The sequence below is a fragment of the Amia ocellicauda genome (genome assembly GCF_036373705.1).
Source record: "Amia ocellicauda isolate fAmiCal2 chromosome 11 unlocalized genomic scaffold, fAmiCal2.hap1 SUPER_11_unloc_4, whole genome shotgun sequence".
NCBI classification, from domain to species: domain Eukaryota; kingdom Metazoa; phylum Chordata; class Actinopteri; order Amiiformes; family Amiidae; genus Amia; species Amia ocellicauda.
This window is the reverse complement of record NW_027102662.1, coordinates 673,468-695,737: the sequence shown is the minus strand read 5'-3', so window position 1 is coordinate 695,737 and position 22,270 is coordinate 673,468. Positions and strand designations below refer to the sequence as shown.

General features: G+C 43.8%; 4 non-coding genes across 4 annotated transcripts; all 4 read right to left on the bottom strand.

Moving 5' to 3' along the window:
* Positions 1 to 4,901: 4,901 nt before the first annotated feature.
* Positions 4,902 to 4,974, bottom strand: trnav-cac (transfer RNA valine (anticodon CAC)). The gene has a single exon. It is a non-coding gene; the product is annotated as a tRNA-Val (tRNA).
* A 520-nt stretch (positions 4,975 to 5,494) lies between these two features.
* On the bottom strand, positions 5,495 to 5,567 carry trnam-cau (transfer RNA methionine (anticodon CAU)). The gene has a single exon. It is a non-coding gene; the product is annotated as a tRNA-Met (tRNA).
* A 12,932-nt stretch (positions 5,568 to 18,499) lies between these two features.
* On the bottom strand, positions 18,500 to 18,572 carry trnav-aac (transfer RNA valine (anticodon AAC)). Its single transcript has one exon. It is a non-coding gene; the product is annotated as a tRNA-Val (tRNA).
* Positions 18,573 to 19,433: 861 nt separating this feature from the next.
* Positions 19,434 to 19,506, bottom strand: trnav-cac (transfer RNA valine (anticodon CAC)). Its single transcript has one exon. It is a non-coding gene; the product is annotated as a tRNA-Val (tRNA).
* Positions 19,507 to 22,270: the final 2,764 nt, after the last annotated feature.

The window sequence follows — 22,270 nt, the reverse complement described above, 5'->3', positions numbered from 1 at the left end:
AGAGCTTGGGGTTCAGGCATGTCGGGGGTGAGTAATTTTATTAAACTGTAAGCAAAACAGAGCTTATTGTCCCCACTGGAACTCACCACTAATTGCCTGAGCTTGGTCCTAATTATGTCGTTCTTCAAGCATTTCGACAGACTTCTAAGCACCCCACCCTCAGGGTTACGAACCACATTCATTACCAGAGACAGACTTTCATCAGCTATGATGGCTGCGTTACTTTGCAATAATGCTTCGATTTTAGCCAGACATCTAAATTATCTCCACTCAGCATTACAGATAGGTTGCTAAACAAATCATCCCCTCTGAGTTCTAACTGTACAACATCTCGAGGTCTGACCCTTTCAGCAACCTGTTCAAGCATTTTCTGCAAGGCCTCGTACATGTTGACAAATATTTCTGCATAATTGTCACAATTTAAAAGTTCTGCAAAATTAAAACGCTGAATCATTTCAAAATTGTTATAGGCCGGTCTATCTATAATCACGGGATCACTGGTACTCTTGGACACATCATCATTTTGAACAAAGCCTTCACCCCCTACATTCTCACAGAGCATGTCCTCCACAGCCTTATCAGTCCCAGAACCCTCCAAATTCCGAACACCCCCACTGCTGACATCTACAAAACCCCCTTTTTGAGGAGGCTCATTTAAAGCCTGTAAAAGTCCTTCAAAGATATCCAACCGGTTAATGTCAAGACCCTCCTCTATAGTGATGGCTGCTTCTGCCGCCATCCTGTGTTCTAATTGTCTCAAATCATTTATAATAGGGGCAGAATTTGGTCGGGGTAGCTCCTCCAAAGCCTCCACCATTTCAAACAAATCGGGGTGAACTAGGGGGTGAACCTCTATAAGCGCTACCGGTGGGAGGTGGTTATTTAGATCATTGACCATCTGTAACAGGTCGGGGTTCACCGGTAAGTCTGTTAATTCACATTCTATCGGTGGTAATTGGGGGTTATTTAAATCATTTATCATTTGTAATAGTTCCAGGTTCATTGGGACATCAGAGGAGTTCACAACAGGGCCGGGGATGTTCTCTCGGGAAGGTCTTTTTGGGGCCCTAGCTTGTTCATAATCCTTTAGTTTGTGAGTTCTTTTACCAAGTCAGGACATTTTTTAATTTATTTTTTATTTTTCCAACAACACACAATAGTAAGGCGTTTTGTGTCTATTAAAACATTAAATACGGTACAATTCGTTAGTAAGGGTATTAATAAGGGTGTTTTGGCTCTCTATCACCAGGTTTTGCCCCACTAACACAAGTCTTTGATTTTGTAACAAAGTATGTAGCAACTCATGCCGACCTTCAGGAAGTAGCTCCGGGGGCTGGTGGCCTGGCTCAGCTTCAAAGGATGGTCGCTCCGGTAAATCTCGGTCGAAGGAGGCAGGGAGCGAGCGTATACTCATGGACGGAGACCAAGAAGGCCTTTGCGGTGACACCCTGGCCAAGCGCGGGGTACTGTTCCGCGTTTCTGTAGCCAAGAAACGGGTCTGGGGGGACGATGTTGAAACCAGGCCGTCGTTGGGTGGTGTGTCAGCCCTGACTGACGGCGACCCCTGAGGTTGTTGGATGCCTGTATTTGTTCCGCCCGACAATGCGGCGGGCTGAATCTGGGGTGTTGAATTACCCCCAGAAGGCTGTGGCCTGAGTAGATGTTGGGGGGTCTCCAAGACCACCGTGGGGGATCCTCTCGGTGATCTCACCGGGAAAGATGTTTGATCCCACTTAGACGGGGTAATTGTCCTCAATAGCTCATCCACAGAATGACTATCCCAAGAGTCTTGGGAAGAATAAAAATATACATTACATTTACATCTTTAAACGGCGACAGAAATCAAACTTAAAACAACATGTCCAGGACATTCAAAACCTTTAGCTTTTTTAGACCTTTGAAAATAGCCTTAGACATTCACTACAACGCCTTATTATTTACAGACAATATATTTATTAGGACTTGATAATAAATGTAAAACAGAGAAGCCGCTGTAAATAAACTGTTTCTTAAATGTTTCTTTAAAAACTGTAATATTGTTAATAAAACACACACACACACAACAACATTTCATTTTTAAACGAACCTTCCAAGTGTAAACGCTTCCTGATCCCGGGACTTCCTGTTTCACAAACGTTTTCACGATCTGTTTAAATATTAAATACAATGAACACCTTCAAGCCTTTTCCTACAACCACTTTAAAACAGAAGTATAATAGCGGGAGATAAGCCAAACAACTTACTAAACCCTTTCGGACGGCTTTACTTCCTAACCAGACGGTACGGCAATCGGTCATTTCTAAACACGTTCCCCAGAAACAAGCCTAGACCTGTCCGGACTTCTAAAGATCTTTCCCAGAACCCCCCGCCCTACAGGAAACGGTCACCCATCGCTTAAATATTAGCCCTCAACGGGCAAACAAAGCCCTTTTAAAAACATTAAAGTTTGAAAGATCTTACTTACCTCCACAGAATAATCGTTTCTTATGTTTTTCGGCTGGTTTAGCTTTTTGCACCGCTGTGAAGGTAAGAGACATGTTTAACCTTTAACCACACCGCTTTATAAAAAGCTTTAACCTCTTACAGGCTGCAGATATATACTCACAGCTATCAGATACCGGGGCTGACGGCCTTTCAGATTCTTGAAAGGTTACGGTTCTCGAAGGTAAAACGAAACAAGCCCTCGATGTGGAAGGCCTTTCGTTGTCTCGAACCACGTTTCTTAATACTGTTAGACAGGATAATTTTTTAAAATTAACAAAACTGGACTCAAACATCTTACAGAAACGTTATACAAACAAACAGGGGTTTAGTTCTTACCCGGTCGGCAGACAGCCTGTCTAGGGACAACCACTTCTCTTGGTCGATCCTCGGAGACATTAATCACAGGCCTTTCGATAGTTTCTGTGTAATTAAAGAGACCGGCATTAATATATATTAAAACGTTTTCATAACTCTAATGAGCCGCTTCAAAACCACACACACCCATGCATAAGAACCCATGAGCGCAAACACAAAAATCTTACCGTCGTTGTTCCAGATGATCTCCTCAGCGTTGGGAATTAACTCCTGTTGACTGGCTGAAAAATAATTTTACAGAACTTAAAACAGATGTTATAGCCTTATTTACAATACATGCACACAACACGCTCTGAGTCAATGAAAATAATCTGAAGACTTGCCTAAAAACTCGTTTAAATCGAATCGCTGATGTTGTTTCCAGACATTGTTGATCTTTAGTCTTAAATCGAAAGGTCAGTATGAGTCTGTCGAGCTGAAGACCAGACCTTCATACTTATAATGATGGCCACATGCCGGATCTGCTTGTAAGGCATTGTTCTGGTCTGGCCTTTGTGCCACCCTGTTACCAATTAACATATCAAAACCAACCAATAAAATGACACTGCATCAAATTTCAAATAGAAACCAAGATGGAGACGATCTCTCTCCTCTCTACTCTAAACTTTTATTAGAACCTTTTGGTCTCTCAAAAAAACATTTTTAAGCATCAAGACCTATAGTCAACAACCACTAAGAATATTTCAGGCCTTTATAAGCGCTAAAAAACAACCTGAGCCTAGAAAATAACTATAAAGATCAAAAATAACTAGCGCTTTTACAGTGATTTTTTTTTTTTTTTTTATAGCGATGCTTTGTTTGGTATTAAAAAAGTCACAAACTACTCAGAACAGCGTTTATCCCCGCAAAAGAGATATTTGGGTTTATTTTACAAAGCTTATAAATTATATAGGTTAAAAGTATTCTGAATGTTTTGATACCACACGCCATACCTATTGTTGTCTGAGCACACCCCCGCCCCCCATGGTGTGAGTGATTTAGCCTTGAGTGTTGTGATCTATTTAGCATTGAGTGATCAGTTGTTTTCATTTTTTAAACGATTCCTTATCATCAGGGATTGAGACTGCTAAAATACCTTAAAAGCATATCCTTATCTTAAGTCTAACTCTTATGAGCTTTAAGACCCTAGAATGTATTTAAGTAAAACGACTGAACACATTATGTGAGAGATAAAATATAACCACAGCTTTTTTTTTTTTTTTTTTACAAAAACAATTAACCTATACACACAAACACCCACACACACACCCTCTTTTTTAATTTAATTTTTAATTAAATTTGAGGAGAGAGACAGAGCCAGATACAGTGTGGATAACATAAGTACCCTATGCAAAACAGGCATTGTTAGGACCTGGGATCATAACAGACAACAGAACTTGTTGAATTTTATAAAATGATTGGGCGAGAGAGAGAGAAAGACAGACAGAGACAGTGTGAATATGATAAACGCACAATTCAAAATTGGCATTGTTAAGACCTGGGACCATTACAGACAACAGAACTTGTTGATCTTATAACGGTTTAGATTTACTAAACCATTAAATGTATATTTAAAAAAGACCCCCAACCACTACAGGAAGAGCCGACCCATTCACACTCTACAGTTGACCAACAAGAACAACAAGAACAACAGGTTATGGGCGGCCTTGTTGTTCAGGGTTTTATGGGTGTACACTTTCTGACGGATATGACGTAGGAATAATTAAGGAAATAACTCTACCTAAAATCACGCCCCCCAATTATGACGTAGGAATATTAATAAGCTTAGGGCATACGTCATAACAAAATAGGCCGCGCCCAAAAAACCCAACTATCTACTCATAAGAGTAACAGCAATGTCGCCGATCCTGCTACGGTCGTATTGTAACAGCAACAACATGTATCGATTTTAAAAGTGTCAGTTCCAGCGCCTCGCAAAGCTACCCTTCTGTGATCGTTTGTTCTCTAGGTCAGGCTTTCTTGACACTCCGAGGAAGAGAAAACGATGGCCGGCCGCGTTACAGGGACAGGTAACACAGCACTAGCACACGTGCACCGCGGGTTGTTTCCGCCCGGTTTCGAACCAGGGACCTTTCGCGTGTGAGGCGAACGTGATAGCCACTACACTACGGAAACCAACCTGTCCTGGTGTTTCGAATGGCTCCCATCGAAGCAGGCTGGTAAAACGTGCACAGGCGTTTCCCTTGGGCCAGCCTGTGAGATAAAGGTTTCTAATTTCACTGACCTATTTTGCAATGCTCAAGGGCACATCAGGACACTTTGGAAACTCTTTCAAAGGCAGGACGCCCTGCGCTCTGACAGTGCCTGCACTTAGCCCAACAAGGTGATGCTGAATGGCTTGTTCAAACGGCTGGTGGTCTTCCTTCACCACCAGACTATCAGAGCTATACTGCGCCTTCAACTACATAAGAGTAACAGCAATGTCGCCGATCCTGCTACGGTCGTATTGTAACAGCAACAACATGTATCGATTTTAAAAGTGTCAGTTCCAGCTCCTCGCAAAGCTACCCTTCTTCGATCATTAGTTCTCAAGGTCAGGATTTCTTGCCACTCCGAGGAAGAGAAAACGACGGCCGGCCTTGGGGCAGAGAGATGAGGACGGGTAACACGGCACTGGCATACGTGCACCGCGGGTTGTTTCCACCCAGTTTCGAACCGGGGACCTGTCGCGTATGAGGCGAACGTGATAGCCACTACACTACGGAAACCGACCTGTCCTAGCGTTTCGAATGGCTCCCATCGAAGCAGGCTGGTAAAACGCGCACAGGCGTTTCCCGTGGGCCAACCTGTGAGATAAAGGTTTCTATTTTCACTGACCTATTTTGCATTGCTCAAGGGCAAGAGGATCCAGAAAAACAGGTTACTGAAATGATGTTTGACGCCGTGGACTGGCCGTTCTTGAAAGAGGTCATAAACTGTATAAATGATGGTTTTGACATCTTGACCAAATGTTCGCAACTGGATTTGGTTAGAAGGAGAATATGCTGGATTATGGATTATATATCCCCCTTGAATGACGACGACGATGATAAAACAGACGACGTGTGGGGTTTTGGAGGGGGGTCTGACGGCTCAGGGGCTACTCTCTTCTAAGAGGGCGGTGTGTCATGACGTAGTGAAGAGATAGGATAAAAGGCGCAACAATTCATTCATGGTTTAAAATTAAAGAGAATGTCTTACCCGAAAGCTGCGGACGTCGACAGGCTCTACAGGCCTCTTCAAACCCGGGATCACCCCTTGTTCTATTCCCCAGATTTTGTATACACTCTGGAACCCTTTGACTGCGGTTACTCTCCAAGACCTCAGACCCCGGTCCCTCAGGACGAAACAACATGCGGTGCGATGGATGTCCAAATGAGTCTCGGGGATCCCCAGCCTCTGGAGCTCATGGAGGGCCTCGATTTTGCCGAACTGTCTACCGTCTGTGCGTCTCAGGAGGGGGTCAGTCCAATGGATGTAGAAACACCCCACAAACCACCAGGCGAACCAATGAGCATCGGACAGTCCCGGGGGCGTGATGAAGATGAAGGATTTATGCCCGGGGTATGTGACCAAGTAAGCAGAGTGGTTAAAAGCACCCTGGTGTATATTCTGAGTGCTCTCATCGACCGAGCTCTGAAAGAAGTCTGTCGGGGGTGTGAAGTGAATCACCCCAGTCAGTTGAGACACAGTTGTTTGTTTGAACCAGACCGTTACTATTTCCTGTTCTATTTCAACGTGTTTTACAGAAGACTGAACAAACCGTGGCTGAAACCGGCACTAATCAAGGCGCTGTCTTACTCCCACATACATGTCACTGCGGGACAAGTCCAGAAAATCATAGATGAGATTTTGCTGGAGCTGAAAAAGGAGCCGTTTATAATAGAGAAACTTGGGCAGCTGCTCAATGACCTGGATGAGCCGAGTAGAAAAACCGCTGGCAAGCTAAAAGCTTATTTCTTCCGTAAAGAAGTTAAAGCTGGGGACAGCGACGAAGAATTCGACATCTACGCCACTGATTCAGACTCTGACCTGAACTAAGGGACTTTGAACATGGGGAATGTTCTGGACTGCTTCTGCAACTGGTTCTGTCATCAACACTCTGCAGCTAACCTGAGAGCGCTATTACACCATGTGCTTGACAGAAAAGTAGCCAACGCGAGCCTTTTCTCTACAGATTTAACCATCGATGAGGATCAACTTTCAAACCTGGAAAAGTTAATGGCTGCTGTAACAAAGATCGGGGGGTACGAACACTGGGATGAAGCGCTCAAGGGGGCCAAGAATGATATTAGGCCATTTCATCAACATCTGTATGACCTTTTACTGAGCATGTTTAATACACCTCTGTTTAATTTTAAAATAGGTCATATTGTTGTTTTATTTACATATGTAACTGAGGTGTGTGCCTACAAGATAAAGAAACAGGTATATTTGTTGATATAGATCAAGTAACCAATCATCTGATTTCTTTTTGTCTGGACCGTAGAAAAAATTGTTGTGTATGTTATACTTTTCTCAAATGTCTAAAAAGGGGTATCTGCTCTCCTGAAGTTGAATAAAAAACCATGTATAAAAACTTTGCGCATAGTGTGGGTCTGTGTGGTTATTTGACAGAATGACTCGGCAAGCTCCCCAAATGCAGGAACTATACTACAACCCAGCCAAGATTGGGGGTTTGGCGGGTAAGAAGGGTTTTCAAAGAGGACTCGCTGAGGCCGGAGTGAAGGTTAATGATGTGGTTGTTTCAGAATGGTTACGGGAACAAGACGCCTATACCTTACATAAACCTCTCAGGATTAACTTTAAAAGAAACCGCGTATATGCAACTGACATAGACTCACAATGGCAAATGGATCTAGTCGATATGTCAAATTTATCAAAACATAACAATGGTCACAAATTGATGTTGATGTGTATCGATGTTTAATCAAAATATGCCTGGGCTCGAATTCTACATAATAAAACAGGTTGAGCGGTGACGAGGGTCTTTGAGGATATATTGTCCCAGGGTCGATGTCCTAAAAAACTGCAGACTGATTAAGGAAAAGAGTTTCTCAACAGAGAATTTCAGAATCTACTGAAGAGACACAAAATACATCATTTCACCACCGGAAATGAGCTTAAAGCATCGGTAGTGGAGAGGTTTAACCGCACCATAAAGACCAAAATGTGGAGATATTTTACAGCGGTCAACACGTTCAAGTATTTTGATAAAGTTCAGGATTTTATTGATGCTTACAACCAAGGGTATCACACCAGTATTAAAATGAAGTCTATAGATGTTGATCAAAGTAATTCTTTTCAGGTCTATACAAAATTATACGGACCATTTATTAAGAAGGGAAAAACTACTTATAAGTTCAACATCGGTGATGTGGTTCGCGTTTCAAAGCTAAGGAGTACTTTTGCCAAAGGTTATGAACAAACATTTTCTGACGAATATTTTACAGTTACCGAACAGTTGGCTAGAGCCCCCCCCGTGTACCGGTTAAAAGACTATGACGGGGAGGATATAGAAGGAACGTTTTACGAAGCCGAGTTACAAAAAATTATTGTGGGTAAAGACAGTGTATACAGAGTTGAAAAGATATTAGCTGAAAAAACCCAGAACCGGAAAAAATATGTGTTGGTGAAATGGCTTGGATGGCCTGAAAAGTTCAATAGTTGGGTCCCGGAACAACAGGTTTGCGATATTCAATCCTTATAACAACATGCCCGCGGGTGTGTTGGGGGCATTACTCTCGATACTCAAGATGGAATCAGGAGGCTTCTACGTGACTCTACCCAGTAACGCCTCTCTCGATATATACCCTAAAAATGAAATATCCAGTTACACGGTACAATTTGGAAAATCTATAGATCTAAGGGGGTCGTGGGAAGTGGGGTTGGCGGAAATACAGTATCCTTACACTTGGGCTGTTTTACAAGATAAGGATGCCACCTTCGCCATTTTTGATGATGTTAAAAAGAGTCAATGGACATTCACGATACAAGGAGGTTATTATGACAATGTAGATAAAATATTAGATGAGATGCATAAACAGTTCTCAGAAGGCACCCCCAACATCAAGCTATATTACAACCCTATTAAAAACAGATTGTACAAGGTGTCAAAACCAGGTATTAGCATTCAAACCAGCGGCCAACTGGGGCGTATATTAGGGTTCTATTCTGACACAGAGAGCAGGTTCTCAGAAGTGGTGGGGCGGCTTTTACACTCTTTATGTGTATACGGATATCATAACCCACCAGAGGGTCGGGGATAGTTATGTCCCCCTTTTGAGAAATGTACTTATTAAAGGTAAAAGCAATGACATGGTCACAATTACTTATGACAAGCCACACTACGTACCAGTCTCAAAGACCCACTTTGACAACATCACGATCGAAGTCAAATCGGATCAGAATATCAACGTACCCTTCCGCTTCGGTAAAGTTAAGTTGTCAAACTACATTTTCGACCCCTGAAACAGTGTGTACATTATTAAAATGGCTACCTCGAGGGGTTATGTAGATCCTAGCGCCAATGTGGATTATTACAAGATGCAAGATGGAACGGCTTGCCCGGTTTTGTAGGAGCCCCCACAATGTATGGCGCCGGTCTAGGAGGACTCTTTCGTGGTCTCTTTAGAATGGCCGTACCCCTGCTTAAGAGAGGCTTTGCTATAGCCAGACCCCACTTGAAATCAGCGGCTAAAAATATTGTTAGTGACGTGTTCACCAATGTTATGAACCGGGCAGCTAGCCATGAGCATCAGGAGGGTTCGGGTCTCATGGTAATGGCGAGGAGGGGGGGTAAAAGAAGAAACAGCATGTGTCCACCAGGGCGACGAAGATCCGTGGCTAACAAAAAACGAAGAATCTCTCATTCTCCAACATATCGTGGAAACACTCGGAGAAGGAAGCAGCACAAGAAAAAACCTGCAAAAAGAAAGTCTCAAAGAAAGAAAAATAGAGCCTCAGGATATATCTTTTAAACATGTCTTTTGTCCACAGTCTATTGGAAGAATGCGTCAAATCAGAACTGGATCTGTTTACAGTTCCATACACTCAAACGAGTATAGATAAGAGCATATATGTAGAGATTCCCCCTCTTTCTGCAATTTCAGACATGGCCCCTCTGGAGTTTTTTATAGCTGGCAATGGCGAGGATTATAATGATTTGAATAACACATTTATTTTAATGAACTGTAAAGTGACTAATGAGGATGGCGATGCAATCGAGAAGACGGCCAACGCTGGGGTCATCAATTACCCGGTGGCCACCATGTTTTCACAGGTGGATGTGACCCTGGGAGATCGGCTCATTAGTCAAAGCAGCAATACTTACCCCTATAGAGCCATGATGGAGTGTAAACTTAATTATAGTGAGGAGACCCTAAGCAAACAGTTCAGCCCCGGCCTTTTCTTCAAAGACAACCCGGAAGCTATGGACGACAAGGATCCAGAGGGACTCAATAAGGGTTTGCAAAAAAGAACGGCCTCTTCAACAGAAGGGAGGACCTTTGAGCTAATGGGGCATATCAATGCAGACATATTTTTCCAAGAAAAACTCATGCTCAACGGGGTAGACATTAAAATTAAAATGATCCGTAGTAAAAGTGCTTTTTATCTGATGACCCCTGATACTGAAAAATATAAACTGACCATATTATCGGCCTCGCTGTTTGTGAAAAAAGTGTCCGTCTCCCCGGCGGTTAAACTAGGACACGCGCAGGCGTTAAGTACCCGATCGAAAGAGTCAATATGACTGCAGGGACACGGGTGATGAACCAGGAAAATCTGTTTCTAGGACAGCTCCCAAAACAGGTTATTATTGGTCTCGTGGATAATGATGCATTTACCGGGGTTTACAACAAGAACCCCTTTAACTTTAAACATTATAACGCGGAATTTATAGCGTTGTACGTCGATGGTGTGCAGGTTCCATCCAGACCTTTTCAACCTGACTTTGAAAACGGCAATGCGGTTCGTGAATATTACAGTGTAGTACTGGCTACGGGTCGCCATCTCAAGGATCAAACTCTGCTGATCGATCGCCGGGAATACTGCAGCGGTTACACCCTGTACGGTTTCAACCTGACCCCTGACGAAGAGTGTGGACAACATTTTTCACTGATGAAGACGGGCAATATGCGTTTGGAGATGCGTTTCAAGCAGCCTCTACCACGCACTGTAAATATGGTCGTGTATGCTGTGTTTGACAACATTATTGAGGTGAATCAGAGGAGAAACGTTCTGTATGATTATTATTAAAATGAACACCAGAGAGCTCAACCACATCATGAATGCCCTGGCCGGCTCACGGAAACTGTTTCAAGGAGTCTACGCCTGCGATCAGCTACCTAAATTTAAGATCAAGAATTTACCTGCAATGTACATAATCAACACACACCCTAAAAATATGCCCGGAGAACATTGGCTGGCTATTTATCTAAGGTAGGACCACCGTGGTGAATTTTTTGATTCCTATGGAAACCCCCCGGATTTCAGACCTTTCCCTCGGAAGATCAATAACTTTCTGCTCAACAACTGTCAAGAAACCATTTACAGCGGTCGTCAAGTACAAAGTCTTCAGACCTTCACTTGTGGTCAGCACTGTGTGTTTTTCTTATATCATAGATCTAAAGGAAGGTCATACCCCGATATTATGGCCTTGTACAGTGAGGATTTAGGCCAAAATGATAAAAAAGTGGCAGAGTTTGTCAGTACACTGTGGACCCCCCTTATAACACAATGACTTACGACCCTAGCCAGCCATGTATACAGATGGGGTGTTCTTGTGAGGATTTTAAAAGATGTCATGCGTGTTAAGGTGAAAAAATAATGAAAACAGCCTTTGAATCATTAGTTTTGTTTTTATTCAACACAATTCTTATACAAAGCAGGGGTTATGGTATAAATAAATGTACAACATTTGAAAAAAAAAAAAAAAAAAAAAAAAATTGTTTGTCGGGTCATTATTTACAGGGGAGACAAATAAAAACATGAGATTAATAAGCTTCCCAACGATGGATAGATCCTGAGGATGGTCGCTCAGCACGGTCAGAGTAATGAGATATCGGAGTCAGATCAGGCTCCACCTCTTTACACAGATGGATTTTTTATCGCGTTTCCTGGTTAGGAACTGTTGATTGGGGCATGTTCAGACAGGCCATCGCCTGTAGGAAAGCATTCCAGCCTACAGGTCGGCGACTATCGGGTACCTTATTAGTGCTAGTGACACTCTTCAACAAATCAAACGTGTGAACCTTTGATCAGTTGTCCCTTAAAAACAAATTCACCCTGTTCATTCCAAGCCGTTACCCGCGGTTTCTGAACCATTTTGTGCAGGATATATTCTGCATGTCTTTTGCTTCTGGCCGGCATGTTTCTCAAAACATCCGTTACAACATCTCCCTCTGAACTCTCAACAGGTTCGGTCACCGCAACATCTTTATCAACCGAACCCCCCGCATCAGCCCCAGAACCATTTTCTTGAGAGGCCATGGTTAAAGTTAAAATGTATTGATCTTTTTCACCCTGTCTAACCAGACGGAGGTAGCGCTGTAACATGTTGGAATACACCTGGGCTTTGGAATACTGATTTAAATCGGCCCTGGCCTGTATAGCTTTCATTTCAGAGTCCAGGTTGTTTTCGGCCATTTGTCTAATGGGCTCTGGCCCGACAACATTTTTTCTCAGTTTCTCAAGCTGCTCCTGAGGGATCAAAAACATTTTCTGAGCATATTCCATTATTAACCCACTCTGGAAGCTAGAAGACTGGTTAGGAAAGGCACGGCTATGCTCAACAGCGGTCCTATAAAACCCCCGGTTTGATTAATCTTCTTTCTTTTTCTTTTAATAGAATACTTCTTATTAGCGATGATCTTGATAACCGCTTTTTGTTTTTTGAGTTTAGATTGTTGAGAAGGGGTTAGGGGTATATTACCGCGTAAGATGTTAAAAGCTATTTCACACAGGGTCTCGATCAAATCCGAGGGGGCCCCTGCCAGCACAGCTTTCCTATGGCGCGGGCTCCCCTCAAATAACATTTGCAAAAGTGGCAGATTTCTTTTAATCCGAACAGACATTCTTATTTATTTCCTTTTCTTTAGCACATACACTGCCGGCCAATCGGGCGGGCACAAACCTGTTCTGAGGCGAAAGTCTTCTGGGGTTTGTGCTTTTAAGTCCGCAATCAAGTACCCGTAGGGTTTTTTGGTGGCATCCTCAAATGCCTCCAAAAAGAACTTGGTCTGGTTAGGGTACATTTGACGAGCCAAGACGGTGACCTGTAGTTTATCTCTGGGGTTTTTAAAAAGAATGATATAATTGGCATATAAATTAATAGTGCGGCTTTTTTTACCTTGAAAAAATAGATTTTGAACTAAATAAATAATACTTAAATTCCTATGATGAGTGTACTTTGTGAAAGCTTTTTCCACTTCACTGTTGTCACCGGCCTGCTCCATCAGGTCATCAAGGATCACTAGATTAGTTTGACCGGGCGGGAACAAGTCATCGTCACACAACGAGGCGGGGAGACCTTGCACAAATTACAGATTATTTTTTTTCGAAGCCAAATCATCGTAGAGAGGTTGCCAGCAAGAGTAACACCACACTATGTTGTCAAGAGCTTGGGACACGGTTGCGTCCACATCTTCTATGATGTTCTTTATAAGATAGCTCTTCCCCGAATTGGAGGGACCGGCTATAATACAGGAGAAAGGGTGTTGAAGTCTGTTATCAAAACCACCACTAATATCCATAAGGCAGAGTGGTATAATCAGTCTTCAAGACTCTTTTATTGTACACCACCCTGAACCGTTTGTTTAGTGATCTATTTTCCAACGTGTACCCCTTTTTATTGCGATAGATCTGATTTCCGGCTGTAATAATCTCACGAGGAGGCGCGTCTTTCTCGGTTACAAAACTTTCTACCAGGGTCGTCAGAGACTTGATGTTAATGAGCTTGTTGTTACAATGGTTCAGAGTGAAACCCTTAACTTTCATACAGGTCTTACCCGCAGCCGTTCTGTATGCGTCTTAGGACCCCCTGAAACAAACTCCACTATGTGGTCCTGAGGATCTAGTTCGCTCGTTAACTCCCCAAGGTAGTCCCCGAGGGGAGGGACCCAATCCCCTGGCCTGGTGACAAAGATTACAGAGTCAGTATCATGATAGAGCGTGCGTTCCTGCAACTGATCCATTAAGTTGTACAATTCAAGCCGGGCGTAAGCCGTGGTAAAAACCGCTATGAAAACATTAACGTTCCCCTGTTTGGTGGGGAAATCTTTAGGGGCCCTCCACTGGACCTGTGCCACGTGGTCATTTAAGAATTGAAAGTGTGATACTGCATGTTGTTTGGAAAACGTAAATTCTATAAACTGTTCAGGGGTTTTAATCAAGGTTGTGTTTAGACGGTAATTTCTTTCCCCAAACTTACCCCACAGACTGTTTAAAATCAGTTTGGACATTTGTCTCTTGGCGGGGTTTACAGTTATGTTCCTGCAACTTGGTGATGTCTGAAAAGGCAACCATCTGTTGAGAGTTTAAGCCGGCCCTCTGATGAAGCATTAAAGCCTCTTGCAGAGCTTGGGGTTCAGGCATGTCGGGGGTGAGTAGTTTTATTAAACTGTAAGCAAAACAGAGCTTATTGTCCCCACTGGAACTCACCACTAATTGCCTGAGCTTGGTCCTAATTATGTCGTTCTTCAAGCATTTCGACAGTCTTCTAAGCGCCCCACCCTCAGGGTTACGAACCACATTCATTACCAGAGACAGACTTTCATCAGCTAAGATGGCTGCGTTTCTTTGCAATAACGCTTCGATTTTAGCCAGACATCTAAATTATCTCCACTCAGCATTACAGATAGGTTGCTAAACAAATCATCCCCTCTGAGTTCTAACTGTACAACATCTCGAGGTCTGACCCTTTCAGCAACCTGTTCAAGCATTTTCTGCAAGGCCTCGTGTATGTTGACAAATATTTCTGCATAATTGTCACAATTTAAAAGTTCTGCAAAATTAAAACGCTGAATCATTTCAAAATTGTTATAGGCCGGTCTATCTATAATCACGGGATCACTGGTACTCTTGGACACATCATCATTTTGAACAAAGCCTTCACCCCCTACATTCTCACAGAGCATGTCCTCCACAGCCTTATCAGTCTCAGAACCCTCCACATTCCGAACACCCCCACTGCTGACATCTACAAAACCCCCTTTTTGAGGAGGCTCATTGAAAGCCTGTAAAAGTCCTTCAAAGATATCCAACCGGTTAATGTCAAGACCCTCCTCTATAGTGATGGCTGCTTCTGCCGCCATCCTGTGTTCTAATTGTTTCAAATCATTTATAATAGGGGCAGAATTTGGTCGGGGTAGCTCCTCCAAAGACTCCACCATTTCAAACAAATCGGGGTGAACTAGGGGGTGAACCTCTATAAGCGCTACCGGTGGGAGGTGGTTATTTAGATCATTGACCATCTGTAACAGGTCGGGGTTCACCGGTAAGTCTGTTAATTCACATTCTATCGGTGGTAATTGGGGGTTATTTAAATCATTTATCATTTGTAATAGTTCCAGGTTCATTGGGACATCAGAGGAGTTCACAACAGGGCCGGGGATGTTCTCTCGGGAAGGTCTTTTTGGGGCCCTAGCTTGTTCATAATCCTTTAGTTTGTGAGTTCTTTTACCAAGTCAGGACATTTTTTAATTTATTTTTTATTTTTCCAACAACCCACAATAGTAAGGCGTTTTGTGTCTATTAAAACATTAAATACGGTACAATTCGTTAGTAAGGGTATTAATAAGGGTGTTTTGGCTCTCTATCACCAGGTTTTGCCCCACTAACACAAGTCTTTGATTTTGTAACAAAGTATGTAGCAACTCATGCCGACCTTCAGGAAGTAGCTCCGGGGGCTGGTGGCCTGGCTCAGCTTCAAAGGATGGTCGCTCCGGTAAATCTCGGTCGAAGGAGGCAAGGAGCGAGTGTATACTCATGGACGGAGACCAAGAAGGCCTTTGCGGTGACACCCTGGCCAAGCGCGGGGTTACTGTTCCGCGTTTCGGTAGCCAAGAAACGGGTCTGGGGGGACGATGTTGAAACTAGGCCGTCGTTGGGTGGTGTGTCAGCCCTGACTGACGGCGACCCCTGAGGTTGTTGGATGCCTGTATTTGTTCCGCCCGACAATGCGGCGGGCTGAATCTGGGGTGTTGAATTACCCCCAGAAGGCTGTGGCCTGAGTAGATGTTGGGGGGTCTCCAAGACCACCGTGGGGGATCCTCTCGGTGATCTCACCGGGAAAGATGTTTGATCCCACTTAGACAGGGTAATTGTCCTCAATAGCTCATTCACAGAATGACTATCCCAAGAGTCTTGGGAAGAATAAAAATATACATTACATTTACATCTTTAAACGGCGACAGAAATCAAACTTAAAACAACATGTCCAGGACATTCAAAACCTTTAGCTTTTTTAGACCTTTGAAAATAGCCTTAGACATTCACTACAACGCCTTATTATTTACAGACAATATATTTATTAGGACTTGATAATAAATTTAAAACAGAGAAGCCGCTGTAAATAAACTGTTTCTTAAATGTTTCTTTAAAAACTGTAATATTGTTAATAAAACACACACACACACAACAACATTTCATTTTTAAACGAACCTTCCAAGTGTAAACGCTTCCTGATCCCGGGACTTCCTGTTTCACAAACGTTTTCACGATCTGTTTAAATATTAAATACAATGAACACCTTCAAGCCTTTTCCTACAACCACTTTAAAACAGAAGTATAATAGCGGGAGATAAGCCAAACAACTTACTAAACCCTTTCGGACGGCTTTACTTCCTAACCAGACGGTACGGCAATCGGTCATTTCTAAACACGTTCCCCAGAAACAAGCATAGACCTGTCCGGACTTCTAAAGATCTTTCCCAGAACCCCCCGCCCTACAGGAAACGGTCACCCATCGCTTAAATATTAGCCCTCAATGGGCAAACAAAGCCCTTTTAAAAACATTAAAGTTTGAAAGATCTTACTTACCTCCACAGGATAATCGTTTCTTATGTTTTTCGGCTGGTTTAGCTTTTTGCACCGCTGTGAAGGTAAGAGACATGTTTAACCTTTAACCACACCGCTTTATAAAAAGCTTTAACCTCTTACAGGCTGCAGATATATACTCACAGCTATCAGATACCGGGGCTGACGGCCTTTCAGATTCTTGAAAGGTTACGGTTCTCGAAGGTAAAACGAAACAAGCCCTCGATGTGGAAGGCCTTTCGTTGTCTCGAACCACGTTTCTTAATACTGTTAGACAGGATAATTTTTTTAAATTAACAAAACTGGACTCAAACATCTTACAGAAACGTTATACAAACAAACAGGGGTTTAGTTCTTACCCGGTCGGCAGACAGCCTGTCTAGGGACAACCACTTCTCTTGGTCGATCCTCGGAGACATTAATCACAGGCCTTTCGATAGTTTCTGTGTAATTAAAGAGACCGGCATTAATATATATTAAAACGTTTTCATAACTCTAATGAGCCGCTTCAAACCACACACACCCATGCATAAGAACCCATGAGCGCAAACACAAAAATCTTACCGTCGTTGTTCCAGATGATCTCCTCAGCGTTGGGAATTAACTCCTGTTGACTGGCTGAAAAATAATTTTACAGAACTTAAAACAGATGTTATAGCCTTATTTACAATACATGCACACAACACGCTCTGAGTCAATGAAAAGAATCTGAAGACTTGCCTAAAAACTCGTTTAAATCGAATCGCTGATGTTGTTTCCGGACATTGTTGATCTTTAGTCTTAAATCGAAAGGTCAGTATGAGTCTGTCGAGCTGAAGACCAGACCTTCATACTTATACTGATGGCCACATGCCGGATCTGCTTGTAAGGCATTGTTCTGGTCTGGTCTTTGTGCCGCCCTGTTACCAATTAACATATCAAAACCAACCAATAAAATGACACTGCATCAAATTTCAAATAGAAACCAAGATGGAGACGATCTCTCTCCTCTCTACTCTATACTTTTATTAGAACCTTTTGGTCTCTCAAAAAAAAAATTTTAAACATCAAGACCTATAGTCAACAACCACTAAGAATATTTCAGGCCTTTATAAGCACTAAAAAACAACCTGAGCCTAGAAAATAACTATAAAGATCAAAAATAACTAGCGCTTTTACAGTGATTTTTTTTTTTTTTTTATAGCGATGCTTTGTTTGGTATTAAACAAGTCACAAACTACTCAGAACAGCGTTTATCCCCGCAAAAGATATATTTGGGTTTATTTTACAAAGCTTATAAATTATATAGGTTAAAAGTATTCTGAATGTTTTGATATCACACGCCATACCAACTGTTGTCTTCTACACCTTACGGTAGCAACAAATCTAACTACTGCTTTACTTTAACAATAATAATGACGGCGACCACGATGACAACAAGAACAACAACAACAACATCATCATCATCATCATCATCATCAGATTTTAATTAAAAGTGGCTACACCAGCGTTTACAATTTCAACCTGTCGACGGACGGACGCTCTGAGTGCATCGATTGCGGGCACTCCAATGAAGAAAAGACACCCACCGCCTCCGGGGAACCACGAGGGCAAGCATGACGAAAAGGGCCAGCCCACAGTAGGCTGTTTCCGCCCGGTTTCGAACCGGGGACCTTTCGCGCGTTAGGCGAACGTGATAACCGCTACACTACGGAAACTGACACCGCTGCCTCTTGCTTCAAATGGTTACCGTTAAAGCCTGCTGGTAAAACGGGCTCAGGTGTTTCAGGTCGGCTAGGCTGTGAGAAGTGCGGCGAAAGGATGCCATTTTCACTGACCTGTTTGGCATTGCTAAAGGGCACATCAGGACACTTCGGAAACTCTTTTAAAGGCAGGACGCCCTGCGCTCTGACAGTGCCTGCACTTAACCCAACAAGGTGATGCTGAATGGCTTGTTCAAACGTCTGGTGGTCTTCCTTCACCACCAGACTATCAGAGCTATTGTGCCTTCTACACCTTACGGTAGCAACAAATCTAACTACTGCTTTACTTTAACATTAATAATGACGGCGACTACGACGACAACAAGAATAACAACAACAACATCATCATCATCAGATTTTAATTAAAAGTGGCTACACCAGCGTTTACAATTTCAACCTGTCGATGGACGAACGCTCTGAGTGCACCGATTTCGGGACACTTCGGAAACTCTTTCAAAGGCAGGACGACCTGCGCTCTGACAGTGCCTGCGTTTAGCCCTACAAGGTGATGCTGAATGGCTTGTTCAAACGGCTGGTGGTCTTCCGTCACCACCAGACTATCAGAGCTATACTGCGCCTTCAACTACATAAGAGTAACAGCAATGTCGCCGATCCTGCTACGGTCGTATTGTAACGCAACAACATGTATCGATTTTAAAAGTGTCAGTTCCAGTGCCTCGCAAAGCTACCCTTCTGCGATCGTTTGTTCTCAAGGTCAGGATTTCTTGCCACTCCGAGGAAGAGTAAACGACGGCCGGCCTTGGGGCAGAGAGATGGCGACGGGTAACACGGCACTGGCACGCGTGCACCGCGGGTTGTTTCCGCCCGGTTTCGAACCAGGGACCTTTCGCGTGTGAGGCGAACGTGATAGCCACTACACTACGGAAACCGACCCGTCCTGGTGTTTCAAATGGCTCCCATCGAAGCCGGCTGGTAAAACGCGCACGGGGGTTTCCCGTGGGCCAGCCTGTGAGATAAAGGTTTCTATTTTCACTGACCTATTTTGCATTGCTCAAGGGCACATCAGGACACTTTGGAAACTCTTTCAAAGGAAGAACGCCCTGAGCTATGACAAGACTTACACTTACCCCAACAAGGTGATGCTCAATGGCTTGTTCAAACAGCTGCTGCTCGTCTTGTGCCACCATCAGACAATCACAAAGCTATTGTGCCTTCTACACCTTACGGTAGCAACAAATCTAACTACTGCTTTACTTTAACAATAATAATGACGGCGACCACGACGACAACAAGAAAAACAAGAACAACAACAACAACAAGAACAAGAACAACAACATCATCATCATCATCATCATATTTCAATTAAAAGTGGCTACACCAGTGTTTACAATTTCAACCTGTCGACGGACGGACGCTCTGAGTGCACCGATTTCGGGACACTTAGGAAACTCTATCAAAGGGAGGTCGCCCTGCGCTCTGACAGTGCCTGCACTTAGCCCAACAAGGTGATGCTGAATGGCTTGTTCAAACGGCTGGAGGTCCTCCGTCACCACCAGACTATCAGAGCTATACTGCGCCTTCGACTACATAAGAGTAACAGCAATGTCGCTGATCCTGCTACGGTCGTATTGTAACAGCTACAACATGTATCGATTTTAAAAGTGTGAGTTCCAGCGCCTCGCAAAGCTACCCTTCTGCGATCGTTTGTTCTCAAGGTCAGGATTTCTTGCCACTCCGAGGAAGAGAAAACGACGGCCGGCCTTGGGGCAGAGAGATGGCGACAGGTAACATGGCACTGGCACGCGTGAACCGCGGGGTGTTTCCGCTCGGTTTCGAACCGGGGACCTTTCGCGTGTGAGGCAAACGTGATAGCCACTACACTACGGAAAACGACCCGTCCTGGCGTTTCGAATGCCTCCCATCGAAGCAGGCTGATAAAACGCGCACAGGCGTTTCCCGTGGGCCAGCCTGTGAGATAAAGGTTTCTATTTTCACTGACCTATTTTGCATTGCTAAAGGGCACATCAGGACACTTCGGAAACTCTTTCAAAGGCAGGACGCCCTGCGCTCTGACAGTGCCTGCACTTAACCCAACAAGGTGATGCTGAATGGCTTGTTCAAACGGCTGGTGGTCTTCCGTCACCACCAGACTATGAGAGCTATACTGCGCCTTCAACTACATAAGAGTAGATAGTAGGGTTTTTTGGGCGCGGCCTATTTTGTTATGACGTATGCCCTAAGCTTATTAATATTCCTACGTCATAATTGGGGGGCGTGATTTTAGGTAGAGTTATTTCCTTAATTATTCCTACGTCATATCCGTCAGAAAGTGTGCACCCATAAAACCCTGAACAACAAGGCCACCCATAAATACCCCCACCCCTCTGAAGGCAACGCCCCGAAACTCTCCTCTCTATTTAAGAACCCGCGCTTCTTTTAGGCAATACCTCTTTAATTCTCAGCTTCTGAAACATCCCGCTTCTTCAACATGTCCAGCGACATCAACATGAAACCCCGCAAGAAACAATCCCGGGCAAGGGTTCCTGTACTCACCAATTTGAAGATTGAACGCTCCTGGGTGTTGTTCTGGGGGGCTCGACGGGGTTACCGCTTTAAAAGGGATCCCAGCTATGTTGGAGTGGAGCTTCTTGCTTTGGGAGAGAAGGAGGGTACGTTGGAACCTTTTGAGACGGTAATTGAATACTCTTATGAGGACTGGTTGAAGGTGATGGCCTGGAGAGATCTGGGGCTTGTGGATAAGACTCTAGAAGGCTTGCAAGAGGGTCCAAGAGAATGCGAAATGGAGTCTCCGACTCAGGGTTTTGAAAGGTGTGAATGGGAAAGCTTGCAGAACTACGACAGACGACGTGTGGGGTTTTGGAGGGGGGTCTGACGGCTCAGGGGCTACTCTCTTCTAAGAGGGCGGTGTGTCGTGACGTAGTGAAGAGATAGGATAAAAGGTGCAACAATTCATTCATGGTTTAAAATTAAAGAGAATGTCTTACCCGAAAGCTGCGGACGTCGACAGGCTCTACAGGCCTCTTCAAACCCGGGATCACCCCTGGTTCTATTCCCCAGATTTTGTATACACTCTGGAACCCTTTGACTGTGGTTACTCTCCAAGACCTCAGACCCCGGTCCCTCAGGACGAAACAACATGCGGTGCGATGGATGTCCAAATGAGTCTCGGGGATCCCCAGCCTCTGGAGCTCATGGAGGGCCTCGATTTTGCCGAACTGTCTACCGTCTGTGCGTCTCAGGAGGGGGTCAGTCCAATGGATGGAGAAACACCCCACAAACCACCAGGCGACCCAATGAGCATCGGACTGTCCCGGGGGCGTGATGAAGACGCAGGATTTATGCCCGGGGTATGTGACCAAGTAAGCAGAGTGGTTAAAAGCACCCTGGTGTATATTCTGAGTGCTCTCATCGACCGAGCTCTGAAAGAAGTCTGTCGGGGGTGTGAAGTGAATCACCCCAGTCAGTTGAGACACAGTTGTTTGTTTGAACCAGACCGTTACTATTTCCTGTTCTATTTCAACGTGTTTTACAGAAGACTGAACAAACCGTGGCTGAAACCGGCACTAATCAAGGCGCTCTCTTACTCCCACATACATGTCACTGTGGGACAAGTCCAGAAAATCATAGATGAGATTTTGCTGGAGCTGAAAAAGGAGCCGTTTATAATAGAG